At 39.7% G+C, this 13,921-nt stretch overlaps 1 pseudogene; it reads left to right on the plus strand.

The window, feature by feature from the left end:
- Window positions 1-4,502: 4,502 nt before the first annotated feature.
- Window positions 4,503-6,929, plus strand: LOC125911441 (elongin-A-like; annotated as a pseudogene).
- Window positions 6,930-13,921: the final 6,992 nt, after the last annotated feature.

Below are 13,921 nucleotides of genomic sequence, written 5' to 3' on the forward strand. Positions count from 1 at the left end.
CAGACATCCCGTATTTTGTTTTTTTTTTAATTTAAATTTGTTTATTGTTTATTTATTTTGCAGAGAGAGAGATAGACAGAGAGTGTGAGGCAGAGAGAGAGAGAGGCACAGAATCCAAAGCAAGATCCAGTCTCTGAGCTATCATCGCAGAGTCCAACACGGGGCTCGAACTCTCGAACTGCAAGATCATGACCTGAGCCAAAGTTGGAGGCTTAACTGACTGAGCCACCCAGGCGCCCTGAGTATTCTCTTCCTTTTTTTTTTTTTAATGTGTGTTTATTTATTTATTTATTTATTGAGAGAAAGAGAGAGCACATGCATGAATGGGGGAGGGGCAGAGAGAGAGGGAGACACAGAATCTGAAGCAGGCTTCAGGCTCTGAGCTCTCAGCACATGGGGCCCAAATCCACAAACTGTGAGATCGTGACCTGAGCAGAAGTCAGATGTTGGAAGTCGGATGTTGGAAGTCAGACACTCAACCAACTGAACCACCCAGGTGCCCCGTATTCTGTTCTTTTTTTTATTTAAATTTTTTTAGTGTTTTTTATTTTGGAGAGAGAGAGAGAGAGAGACAGAGTGTGAGGCAGAGAGAGAGGGAGGCACAGAATGCGAAGTAGGCTCCAGTCTCTGAGCTGTCACCACAGAGCCCCACGCGGGGCTTGAACTCTCGGACTGCAAGATCATGACCTGAGCCAAAGTTGGAGGCTTAACCGACTGAGCCACCCAGGCGCCCCCCGAGTATTCTGGTCTTTTAAAACAGGATTGCTCTTAAGGGAAACTGTTCTACCAGTGCCTAACCTATTGGGTTTTTTTCAGAGCCTAATTGACCTGGGGGAAGGGAACTACCCAAAGCTAGCCCATTCTAGCATCCCACATAGGGAACAAAACTATTTCAGCTCCCTCCAGTCATCCTGTCCCATCAAAGCGGGGAAGAAGAAACTGAGAGTCACTTTTAAGGTTCACAGCTGAGAGGCATAGATAGGCTCACTAAGAGACTGTGACCTAATCATGGGACTACAGAATACTACCCCTCTCCGCACACCTCACTGCAATGCCATAGACCTATTTGCCAGAATTACTTTGACCCACTACAATATACCAGGCTTTCAACAAGAAGTTACAATGCACACTGAAAGGAAAAACAAAACAAAACAAACAAAACACAGTTTGAAGAGATAGGGCAAGTATCAGAACCAGACTCAGATACGGCAGGATTCTGATATTTCAGACAAGGAACTTTTAAAAAGCTATGATTAATAGACTAAAAACTCTAAAATAAAAAGTAGGTAACATGCACAAACACAGACACTGAAATCAGAGAGACTGAATTTCTAAGAAAGAACAAAACAGAGATGCTAGAAATCAAAAATGCTACAATGGAAATGAAAAATGCCTTAGATGAGGTCTTAGTACATTGGACATGGCTGAGTAAAGGATCCCTGAACTTGAGAAGATATACATAGAAACTTTCAAAACTGAAAAGCAAAGAGAAAAATAGTAAAAAAAAAAAAAAGAAAAAAGAAAAGAAAGGAAAAAGTAACAGAAAATTCCAGAACTGAGAGACAACTACAAAAGGTTCATATAATGGGAAAACCAGAAGAAGGAGAGGGAGGAGGTGGAGGGAAGAGGAGAGAGATAGGAGAGGTGGAGGCAGGAAGACGGAGAGGAGGAAAGGAACAGAAGAAATATTTGAATAAATAATTACAGAGAATTTCCCCTAATTCAATGTCAGAAACCAATTCAGAGATCCCGAAAGCCCAGTGACCATCAAACAAGACGAAAATCCACAAAAAAAAAAAAAAAAAAAAAAAAAAAAAAAAAAAAAAAAAAAAAAAGAAAAGAAAGAAACCAAAACACACAAACAACTGAAAACTACACCTAGGTGTGTTTCACTCAAATTGCAGAACATCAAAGATAAAGAAAAAAATTCTGAAAGAAGCCATTGGTAAAAGACACTTTACCTGTATAGAAGTATAGATAAGAATTACATAGGACTTCTTCTCAGAAACCATGCAAGGAAAAGACAATGGAGTGAAATAAACTGTTGACAAAAATTCACCAACCTAGAATTCTGTAAACTGAAAAATTATCCTTCAAAAGTAAATGAGAGGGGTGCCTGGCTGGCTAAGTCGGTAGAACATGTGACTCTTGATTTCAGGGTCATGAGTTCAAGCTCAATGTGGGCATAGAGCTTACTTAAAAAATGTAGATGAGATATATAAGAATTTCCAAGACAAACAAACTTTGAAAGAATTTGTTGTACAAATTCTACCTTGCGTAAAATGTTAAAAAGAAATTATTCAGAGAGAAGGAAACTAATATAAGTCAGAAACTCAGAACTATTTAAAGAAAGGAAGATCATTAAGAAATGCATGCTTTTCTTGTTCTCAGTTATCTAACAGAAAACAATTTGTTTAAAATAATGATAGAAAGCATGTCTTCATTTATATGCTTGTATGTATGTTAATGTTTGCTTAGATGACTTATATACATATATGCATGTATTTACTTACGTAAGTATAAATGAAATGAATGACAACTGTGATACAAGGTATGGGAAAAAGGAATTGGAATATTGTATTATTATAAAGTACTTGCATTATCCAGGAAGTGGTATAGTGTTATTGGAAAGTGCATGGATAGGCAAAGCACAGAGGACTTTTAAGGAGGTAAAATTGTTCTATATGATGTTATAATGTGTATATGTACCATTATACACTTGTCAAAACCCATAGAATGTATAACCCTAAGAGTAAACCCTATTTAAACTATGGAATTTCAGTGATAATGATGTTCTAATGTAGGTTCATCATTACAACAAGTGTACCACTCTGGTGGGGAGGGAGGTTCTGCATGTGTGGGGACAGGGGGCACATGGGAACTCTATAGTTCTGCTCAATTTTGCTGTGAACCTAAAACTGCCCTAAAAAATAAAGTCTATATAAAAAGGAAAAAGATAAGGAGGAGGAACCATTGGGCTTTTCACTGTGGGTGAGACCTCAGGCCAGGTTTCCACCTGCCGCTGGAGATCTGGCTGGGATCTAATCTGATCTTTCTTGATCCAATCAAAGGAGGTGCAGTGAAGGATGCCATTTGAAGATTATTTAGTTGTTCTTTTTAGTTGTGAGTATGAGACTAAAGATTAATCTTTCAGGCTAAGAATAGGTCCCCTTAGGGAGAGTGTTTTAGGCTGGCCTAGCTTAAGTCCCACTGCTGATGGGCAGGCTCATTACAGCAAATGACCATTGATTCACTTTTTCATTCCTTCAAGCAAATTTATTTGGTGCCTATGTATCGGACACTGCTTTGGGGTTAAAAACAAAACACATGGGTTATTACTCTGGGTGCAGACACAAGACCTAACACTGCTTAGAGTCAAATTGTAACTTTGCTTCTGATGAGGTTTTTGGGATGACAGTGGGGTTGGTGGGGTCTGGAGCCAAAGGCCAAGAAAGAATTCTTGAAGACGTCTCTAGTGCAAAATGGGGATTTTATTAAAGCAAGGCGATAGGACCCATGGGCAGGAAGAGCTGCCCCCAGATCAGGAGGAGAGATGGGAAGGTAAGGTCCAGGGGAAGTTTCCAGTGAGATTTTAATATGCTAAGGAAGACTCACAGGATACTGGAGGCCTAGTCATTGTCAAGCTAAGGTTGTTTGCCTTCTAGCAAATCATTAGCATTAAGACATAGGGAGTTCCTGGAGAAACATTTTACTCTGCCAGCCTCAAGTATCTGTCACTGGGCTGCAGCTTATAAGGAAATTTAATTCTATCTGCCATTTCCTTCTGCCTTTGTTCCCCACATCCTTATGGAGGGGTGATGTTTGGGCTCCAGGAAACAGAGTCTATAGGTTTCTGGAGATTAGGCTATTGATGAGATTGTTTTTTTCTTGTGATTTACTAAGATATTTGCAAATAGATGGAAACTGAGGTCCTGTAGGACTATGATCTCTATCAGTTAACCATTTGTTTTTCCCCTTTTCTTTGTTCTAGAGCAGCCAAGAGAGCCCGAGGAAGATCAAACATGTCCCACCTGGGGGTGAGGGGCTGTTTGTGGGCCTGTCAGCTTGCCTTATGCTCCTTCTTCACTTCTGTTATGTGACTGTGTGAAAGTGAATTTGATTTCCCTGAGCCTCAGTTGTATCATCTGTAAAATGGAGATAATATAACCCATTTCCTCGGGTTGTAGTGAGGCTAAAATTAAGCTAACCACTGGCACATAGCCTCTGTCTAGGGTGGTCACTACTGAGGGGTTGATCTTGCTGACTCTCTGGTCTGAGAGCAGGCCAGCCAGCCCAGGGGCCATCAACAGGTGTCTCATTCGGGCATGACCCACAACTCCTTTGCATAAGTGGAGGTAATACGTGGTTAAGATTTGTAAGCCCAGGTGCTGAGGTTTCCTTTAGTCTCGGGTGACACACTGGAAAGTTGTTCCAGGCCAGATGTGTGGCTGCCCAAAGGCCTGGCAGAAGCCAGTACCCCAGACCGAGTGGTTCCCAGTGGCATGCACACATGTGAAGCCCACATGTGGCCAGTAGCACCTCAGTCCCCACCAAGGATGCGTGGAGACCAGAGCTGCAATCACAGGACTGTACCGGCCCCCTCCCTGCTGGGACGGTCACACTGCTGGTGGCCAGGCTCGTGCTCCAAATGGTGGAGAAGCTGTAGGCAAGGCTGGCTGCAAACCTGGACCCTAGGAAGCTATGGAAATATGTAAAGAAACGCTCCACCTTGCCTGTTACAGTAGCCATTGTTGTGGAGAGCGGTCATGAGAACAGTAAATAACCTGTGAAAACACCAGCATTGGAAGTTTTGCCAGGGACTCAGTGGCCCAGGGGAATAAGCTGGTTTCTGTATAACCAGACGATTGAAACTGATGAAAAGGACTTGAAAAAGAGCCATCATTTTTTGTTTTATTCTGCTTTTTATTTTAAATTTTAGTTCGTTAACATACAGTGTGATATGGGTTTCAGGAGTAGAATTCTATGATCACTTACATGCAACACCCAGGGCTCATCACAAATGCCCTCTTTAGTAACCATCACCCATCTAGCCCACCCTCCCACCCACCTCCCTCTGTCAACCCATATTTTGTTCTCTATCATTAAAAGTCTCTTGTGGGAACACCTGGGTGGCTCAATCGGTTAAGTGTTTGACTTCAGCACAGGTCATGATCTCATGGTTAGTGAGTTTGGCCCCACGTTGGGCTTTGTGCTGATAGCTCAGAGCCTGGAGCCTGCTTTGGATTCTGTGTCTCCCTCTCTCTCTGCCCCTCCCCTGCTCACACTCTGTCTCTCTCTCTCTCTCTCTCTCTCTCTCTCTGAAAAATAAATAAACATTAAAAACTTGAAGAAAGTATCTTATGGTTTGTTTCCCTCTCTTCTCTCCCACCTTGTCTCCCCATACATTCATCTGTTTTGTTTCTTAATTTCACATAAGAGAAAAATCATATGGTATTTGTCTTTCTCTGATTGACGTATATCGCTTAGCGTAATACATTCTAGCTCCATGTAGTTTTTGATGGCTGGGTAATGGTTGAACGTGCCCCAGAGAGGACCTTCAGAAGAAGTAGGACATAGAGAAGGACTACCAAGAAAATTGAAAAGCCTCCAACAGCCAATCCACATCCTCGATCACAGACAGGGAAAAAAGACAACAACAACAAAACTTAGAAAACTCAGACCTGGAAATACCTCACAAAGTGTCTCACAATCTTGAGAGGAGAGATGAGAGGAAGAGGTGCCCCAGAGTTTCACCAGCTTCTTCCTATTTCTATTTCTCAGTCCAGGAATCTTCTGATTACTGCCATGTTCAGACCCCTCCATCATCCACCTGTCCTCATCAAGTGTTTGTGGACAATGGTCCAGATCTCCAGTGGAGGACCAGCAACCCATTGTTCCACACCAGAAGCCTGGTCACACAAATTCCTCCCAGGATGGTCTGGGGCTCAGTCAATAATAGCACCTGAGTGAGCCCCAGAGGAAAGGGGCTGTGGGTCAAAATAAGGAGCACAAACTGACCCACAAGGAATAAACTTTTGAAGGATACCAAAAGGGATGGAAAATCCTCCTGCTTTGATCAGCAAGAAATCCCACAAGGTGGTATCCATAGAAGAAAGTCAAAGGCCACTCGAAGGGATGAAGCAAAGGAGAAACCACCCTCTAGTGGTATCAAGAAAGAAGGAAAGAAAAGGCAACAGCCTCAAGAAGTTTTTGCTTCCCTCGGAGTTGCTTTAGACAACCATCTTAAAAAGCTCAAACACAGTGTCAGCGAAAACCAAACCAAACAAGCAAATTCCAGAGGTTGTAAACACAGGAGAGGGGGCCAGGGTAAAAGAGGTTTCTAACAACCTAAAGACTTAAGAAGGGAAACTTCTTAAGACTTCTAATTTGGATAAAGTCAGTGGTCTCCCTCCCTGAAGTTGAGGAAGATATGGATGATTAATTCAAGCATCCCATCATGTCTTTGGAGTCATACCTTGACTATGTCCAGCCCTGGAAGTAAAAGACAATTTCATTTTTATGGAAACTTTAATCACTGCACTTGAAGAAAAACAACACATACAAAAATAATATTCTAAAAGCACTAGGTAAAAAAAAAACATGGACTCCATTCAGAAATTATCTAAAGTGAAGGAAGACAAGTCAGAGAAGCTACAGCCAAGTGGAGCTACTTCTGCCAAATTGGAAAGGTCCCCACTAAGGCATTACCAGTGTTATCAGACTTCTTTTACTGAGGTTAGAGGTCCATTACCATCCACCTCCTGCCCTCAAAGTGGTGTTCTCCTTCCAACAAAACACAGAGCATTCTCTTCACCCCAGGAAAAAGAAGCTGACTTTCTGAACTCAGAAGGAATTCTAAGATGCAGGTATATTCTGGTTCTCCAAGTGCCTATCTTCTCAAAACAACTAAGAGAAGAAAAGAGAAATAAAGTTGAAGTTACAAATACTTGCTGGTGACTTTCTGGCATCTTCCCTTGACAGCCAGATCATCAACATTTATGGAGTCCCTATTTTTAATGAGCACATGGTATTAGCAACTGCAAAATGAAATGCTATGTCTCCTTTAAACCTAGAAATTTTTCAGGAACGCAGTTTACATGCTAACGAAAAAACTTAGAAGTGTGATCCTTCAGTAATAACTTTTCAAGGACATTTTGTAAAAAGCGCTTCTTGGGTCCAAATTTACTTTTATTTAACAATTTTCTTTACACCATTGTTTAAAGTGGCATTTCCCACACACATTTGTAGGTCTCACCACACATACGTACAAAGCAAACAAGTGTTTTTAAATTATTTTTTTTTCATTTAAGGAATCATAGGATAGTTTAGTTCTTAGTAAAGAACAGAAGTTTCCAAATTGCTAATGTTTCAAAACTTTATTTAAATAAAAAATCAAAGTACTTTGATCAAACCAGGCTAGAATAAAATGTTAATAATGTCCATTCTTATAGCTGTTAACCCACTTGTGTTTGAAAACAATCTGAAAATAATAAGTACTTTATTTTTTGTTTAATTTTATTAATGTTTATTTCTGAGACAGAGACAGAGCGTGAACAGGGGAGGGGCAGAAAGAGGGAGACACAGAATCTGAAACAGGTTCCAAGCTCTGAGCTGTCAGCACAGAGCCTGACGTGGGGCTCGGACCCACGAACTGTGAGATGATGACCCGGGCTGAAGTCGGACGCTCAACCAACTGAGCCACCTAAGCACCCCATAAGATGTACTGTAATAAGCCTCAAAATAGTTGGCATGAAAAACGGTTATTGAATTAAAAAATGAACAGATATTAATAAAAGTGAGTTAGTATCAGGAAACATAGTTGAGAGTTGAAGTGTTTAGAGTTTGAATAAATGGAATAGCCTCAGAAGCATAGTTAGGCAAATGCAAATAAAGTTTCATTTGCACATGGCAACATATGTATTGTCCTCCTCCAGCCTAATACTTGAATACACATCACAACAAAAACTGGAAGGAACTTGGGAATGAAAGAAGTTAAATGCAAAGTCATACATACGGGGAGCCTGGTTGGCTTAGTAGGTTAAGCATCCAACTCTCAGTCTTCAGCTCAGGTCATGATCTCACGGTTCATGGGAATGAGCCCCACGTCAGGTTCTTAGCTGACAGGGCAGAGCCTGCCTGGGATTCTCTCTCTCTTCCCTGCCCCTGCTCGTGCTCTCCCTCTCTCAAATAACTAAACTTAAGAAAAAAAAAAGTAATATATGAAGAGTGTTTAGAATAGTGTGTGGCACATATTAAGTGCTTTATGCTTTAAGTATTATTATTATTAGTGCTACCAACATTATTAATAATGCTACGTCTTCAGATAAAAGAAGAATATGAAATATCAACAATTTAAAGTTAAAGCCATCAAAATTTATTTGGAGTGTTTATTTAAATATAATAACATGACTAAAGGTGACTGGCTGGCTCAGTCAGTGGAACATGTGACTCTTAATGTTGGGGTCATGAGTTTGAGCCCTACATTCGGGGTAGAGATTACATAAAGTAACTAACTAACTAACTAACTAATAATATTATCTTTCCAGAAAAATTTACACAAACACTCCCAAGAACCAATAAGCAAGTATAGCAGGATCACTAGATACAAAACTAGTATACAAAATTCAATTACTTTCCTATAAGCTTGCAATGAATATTTTGAACTGGAATTAAAAAAAATAGTATTTATAATAGTACCAAAACTTGAGGTTCACGGAGGTAAATATTGCAAAAAATATATAGAATCTGCATGCTCAAAACTACTAAACACTTTTGGAATATCAAAGATTTAAAGAAAGGGAAATGTTTTGTTCCCACTCATGGGAGATTCAGGATTACTAAAATGTTAATTCCTCTCAACTTAATCTATAGATTCAATGCAATCTCAATCATAGTAATTGCTGTCAAGGATGAAAGGCAAAATTACCCTAACTCCTTGCTGGTGAATGTGGAAGATGGTATAGCCACTTAGGAAGAAACTTTGGCAGTTTCTTACAAAACTAAATATAATATTACCATAGGAACCAGCAATCATGCTCCTAGGTATATATTCAAATCAGGTGAAAACACTGATTCACATAAAAACCTGTATGCAAATTTTTATAACAGCATTATTCATAATAGCCAACAATTAAAAGCAATGAAGATATCATTCAACGGTTGAATAGAATTTCATATTTTTAATAAATAAATAAATAAATAAATAAATAATAAATAAATACAAATTAAAAAATAAAAATCAACAGTTGAATAGGGAATTAATCTGGTATTACATGTACAAGGGAATACTATCCAGGGATAAAAAATAAATATCTCATTACATCATGCAAATACATGTATGAGTTTTAAATGCATATTGCTAAATATAAATGTATTTGCATGTATGTAATCGTCCACTCCAACAGCAGGAAATCTAACTCCTGCCATCTGTCTTATATTACATACCTTTTCATTTATAGTATAAATAAATAGTGGTTTTTGAATTATTGACCCAATATTTAGGAAATTCTAAAGAATCAAGTCTGAAATCTACATAACATATGATTCCATTTGTATGACATTTTGTATATACCAAAATTGTGAAGAGATTACACAGATCAGCATTTGACACACTTTTGGCAATGGTGAGGTTTAAGCACACGAAGCACAGATAAATTTTTAAGACTCTAAAATTATTTGTCACATAGAGATGCAAAAAACCTTCAACAAAATATTAGCAAACCAAATTCAATAATACATTAAAGATCATATACCATGATCAAGTGGGATTTATTCTAGGAATGCAAGGATGATTCAACATCTGCCAAACAAACAATGTGATACATCACAGTGACAAAATGAAGGCTAAACACCATAGATGATCGTCTAAGTTGATGAAGAAAAACATCTGAAAAAAACTCAACATCCACTTATAATAATAACTCTCAACAAACTGTGTATGGACAGGATGTATTTCAACATAATAAAGGTTCAGCATAATAAATGACAGCTAACATACTTAATGTTGAAAAGATAATACCTTTTCTTTGAGATCACAAATAAGAATGTTCTCTCACCACTTCTATTCAACATAGTATTGGAAGTCCTAGCCACAGCAATTCGACAGAATAAATAAATAAAAGGCATACAAACTGGAAAGGAAGAAGTAAAGCTATTTGCAGATCACATGAGTTTATTTTTAGAAAACCCTGAATAGTCCACCAAAAAACAGTTAGAACTAATAAATTAATTCAATAAAGTTGCAGGATACAAAATCAATAGGCAAAACTCTGTTGCATTCTTGTGTACTAACATGAACTATCAGAAAGAGAAATTGAGAAAACAACCACATTTATTACTGAATCAAAAAACACACCTAGGAATAAATTTAGCCAATAGGTAAAAAATCTGTTCACTGAAAACTATGACATTGATAAAAGAAACTGAGGAAGACACAAATAAATATAAAGATATTTCATGATCATGGATTAGAAGAATTAATATTGCTAAAATGTGTATATTACACAAAGCAGTCTACAAATTCAATGCAATCCCTATTAAAATTCCAATGGAGGGCTGTTGGGTTGGCTCAGTTGGTTAAGCTTCAGACTTCAGCTCAGTTTGTGATCTCACGGTTCTTGGCTTCGAGCCCTGCATCAGGCTCTGTACTGACAGCTCAGAGCCTGGAGCCTGCTTCAGATTCTGTCTCCAACTCTCTCTGCCCCTCCCTTGCTCATGCTCTCTCTCTCTCTCTCTCAAAAATAAATAAACATTAAAAATTTTTTTAAAAATTCCAATTGAATCTTTCACAGAAATAGAACAAATAATCCTAAATTTTGTATGGAACCAAAAAAGATCCTGAATACCAAAACCCATCTTGAGAGAAAAAGAACAAAGCTGGAAGGATCATTCTCCCTGATTTCAAACTATGCTACAAAGCTATAATAATCAAAAAGGGCATGGTTTTGGCATAAAAACAGACACATAAATAAATGGAAGAGAGTAGAGAGCCCAGAAATAAACCACCCCTAATTAATTTATGACAAAGGAGGCAAGACTGTGCAATGAGGAAAAATAGTCTCTTCAGTAAAGAGTGTGGAGAAAGGTGGACAACCACATACAAAAGAATGAAATTGAACTCTACCTTACACCGTATACAAAAATTAACTCAAAATGGACAAAAAAATGAATATAAGACCTGAAACCATAAAGCTCCTGGCAGAAAAGTTAGGGAGTAAGCTCATTAACATTGATCTTAGTAATGAATGTTTCATACCAATGAATTTTTGAATCTGACTCCAAAACCAAGGACAACAAAAACAAAAATAAATACATGAAAAGTCAAATTAAAACCTTCTCCACAGCAAAGAAAACCATCAACTAAATGAAAAGGAAACCTGATGAATGGAGAAGATATTTGCAAATTATACATTTGATAAGGGATTAATATCCAATATATATGAAGAACTGATGCAATTCAATAAAAAAACTCATTTAAGAAATGTGCAGAAAATCTGAACACATGTTTTCCCAGAGAAGACATATAGATGGCCAACAGGCACATGGAAAGATGCTCAACATTACTAATCAGTGGTAAAATGTGAATCAATTCCATAATGAGATACCACCTCACACCTATCAGAATGGCTAGAATCAAAAAGACAAGAAATAAGTGTTAGCAAGAATGTGGAAAATAAAACATTTGTGCACTATTTGTGGGAATGTAAATTGGTGCAGCCACTATGAAAAACCATATGAAACTTCCTCAAAAAATTAAAAAAATAGGAATAGGCATGTGTTTCAGCAATTCCACTTTTGGGTATTTATCCAAATAAAATGAAAACCCTAACTAGCAAATATGTATGCACCTTTATATTTGTTGAAACATTATTTAAAATAGCCAAGATAAAAGATCCTGGGAAGATGGCAGTGTAGGAGGACTCTGGGCTCACCGCATGTCCTGCTGATCACTTAGATTCCAACTACACCTGCCTAAATAACCCAGAAAACCTCCAGAGGATTAGCAGAACAGAGTCTCTGGAGCCAAGCGCAGACGACAGGCCCATGGAAGAGGGTAGGAAGGGCGGAGAGGCAGAGGCGGTGCACCCTCCATGGACTGGCGGGAGGGAGCCAGGGCAGAGGGGCGGCCCGCCGGCCAAGCAGAGCCCCCGAGTCTGGCTGGCAAAAGCGGAGGGGCCTGACGGAGTGTGTTCTGACAGCAAGTGGGACTTAGGATCTGGGAGGTCATAAGTTAACAGCTCTGCTCTGAGAACTGGAGGGCTGGAGGACAACAGGAGGGAGAGTTGTTGAGCCCCGGACGACAGAGCTCAGCTTGGCGGGGAACAAAGGCGCTCTCCAGTGCCATCTCCCTCGCCCATCCCCCAGCCAAAATCCCAAAGGGAACCAATTCCTGCCAGGGAACTTGCTCGCTCTGAGCAAACACCCAACTCTGTGCTTCTGCGGAGCCAAACCTCCGGCAGCGGATCTGACTTCCTCCCGCTGCCACAGGGCCCCTCCTGAAGTGGATCACCTAGGAGAAGTGAGCTAAGCCTGCCCCTCCTGCCCCCGTGCACCTTGCCTACCCACCCCAGCTAATACGCCAGATCCCCAGCACCACAAGCCTGGCAGTGTGCAAGTAGCCCAGACGGGCCATGCCACCCCACAGTGAATCCCGCCCCTAGGAGAGGGGAAGAGAAGGCACACACCAGTCTGACTGTGGCCCCAGCGGTGGGCTGGGGGCAGACATCAGGGCTGAGTGCGGCCCCGCCCACAAACGCAAGTTATTCAAGACAGCACAGGGGAAGTGCCCCACAGTCCTTCACCACTCCAGGAACTATCCAAAATGACCAAATGGAAGAATTCCCCTCAAAAAAACGTCCAGGAAATAACAACAGCTAACGAACTGATCAAAAATGATTTAAACAATATAACAGAAAGTGAATTTAGAATAATAGTCATAAAATTAATCGCTGGGCTTGAAAACAGTATAGAGGACAGCAGAGAATCTCTTGCTACAGAGATCAAGGGACTAAGAAACAGTCAGGAGGAGCTAAAAAATGTTATCAATGAGCTACAAAATAAAATGGAGACAACTACGGCTCGGATTGAAGAGGCAGAGGAGAGAATAGGTGAACTAGAAGATAAAATTATGGAAAAAGAAGAAGCTGAGAAAAAGAGAGATAAAAAAATCCAGGAGTATGAGGGGAAAATTAGAGAACTAAGTGATGCACTAAAGAGAAATAATCTACGCATAATTGGTATTCCAGAGGAGGAAGAGAGAGGGAGAGGTGCTGAAGCTGTACTTGAAGAAATAATAGCTGAGAACTTCCCGGACCTGGGGAAGGAAAAAGGCATTGAAATCCAAGAGGCACAGAGAACTCCCTTCAGACATAACATGAATCGATCTTCTGCATGACATATCATAGTGAAACTGGCAAAATACAAGGATAAAGAGAAAATTCTGAAAGCAGCTAGAGATAAACATGCTCTAACATATAAAGGGAGACCTATAAGACTCGTGACCGATCTCTCTACTGAAACTTGGCAGGCCAGAAAGGAATGGCAAGAGATCTTCAATGTGCTGAACAGAAAAAAAAAATATGCAGCCGAGAATCCTTTATCCAGCAAGTCTGTCATTTAGAATGGAAGGAGAGATGAAGGTCTTCCCAAACAAACAACAACTGAAGGAATTCGTCACCACTAAACCAGCCCTACAAGAGATCCTAAGAGGAATCCTGTGAGACAAAGTACCAGAGACATCCCTACAAGCATGAAACCTACGGACATCACAATGACTCTAGACCCTTATCTTTCTATAATAACACTGAATGTAAATGGACTAAATGCGCCAACCAAAAGACATAGGGTATCAGAATGGATAAAAAAAACAAGACCCATCTATTTTCTGTCTACAAGAGACTCATTTTAGATCTGAGGACACCTT

The sequence above is a fragment of the Panthera uncia genome, assembly GCF_023721935.1.
Source record: "Panthera uncia isolate 11264 chromosome C1 unlocalized genomic scaffold, Puncia_PCG_1.0 HiC_scaffold_3, whole genome shotgun sequence".
NCBI lineage: Eukaryota > Metazoa > Chordata > Mammalia > Carnivora > Felidae > Panthera > Panthera uncia.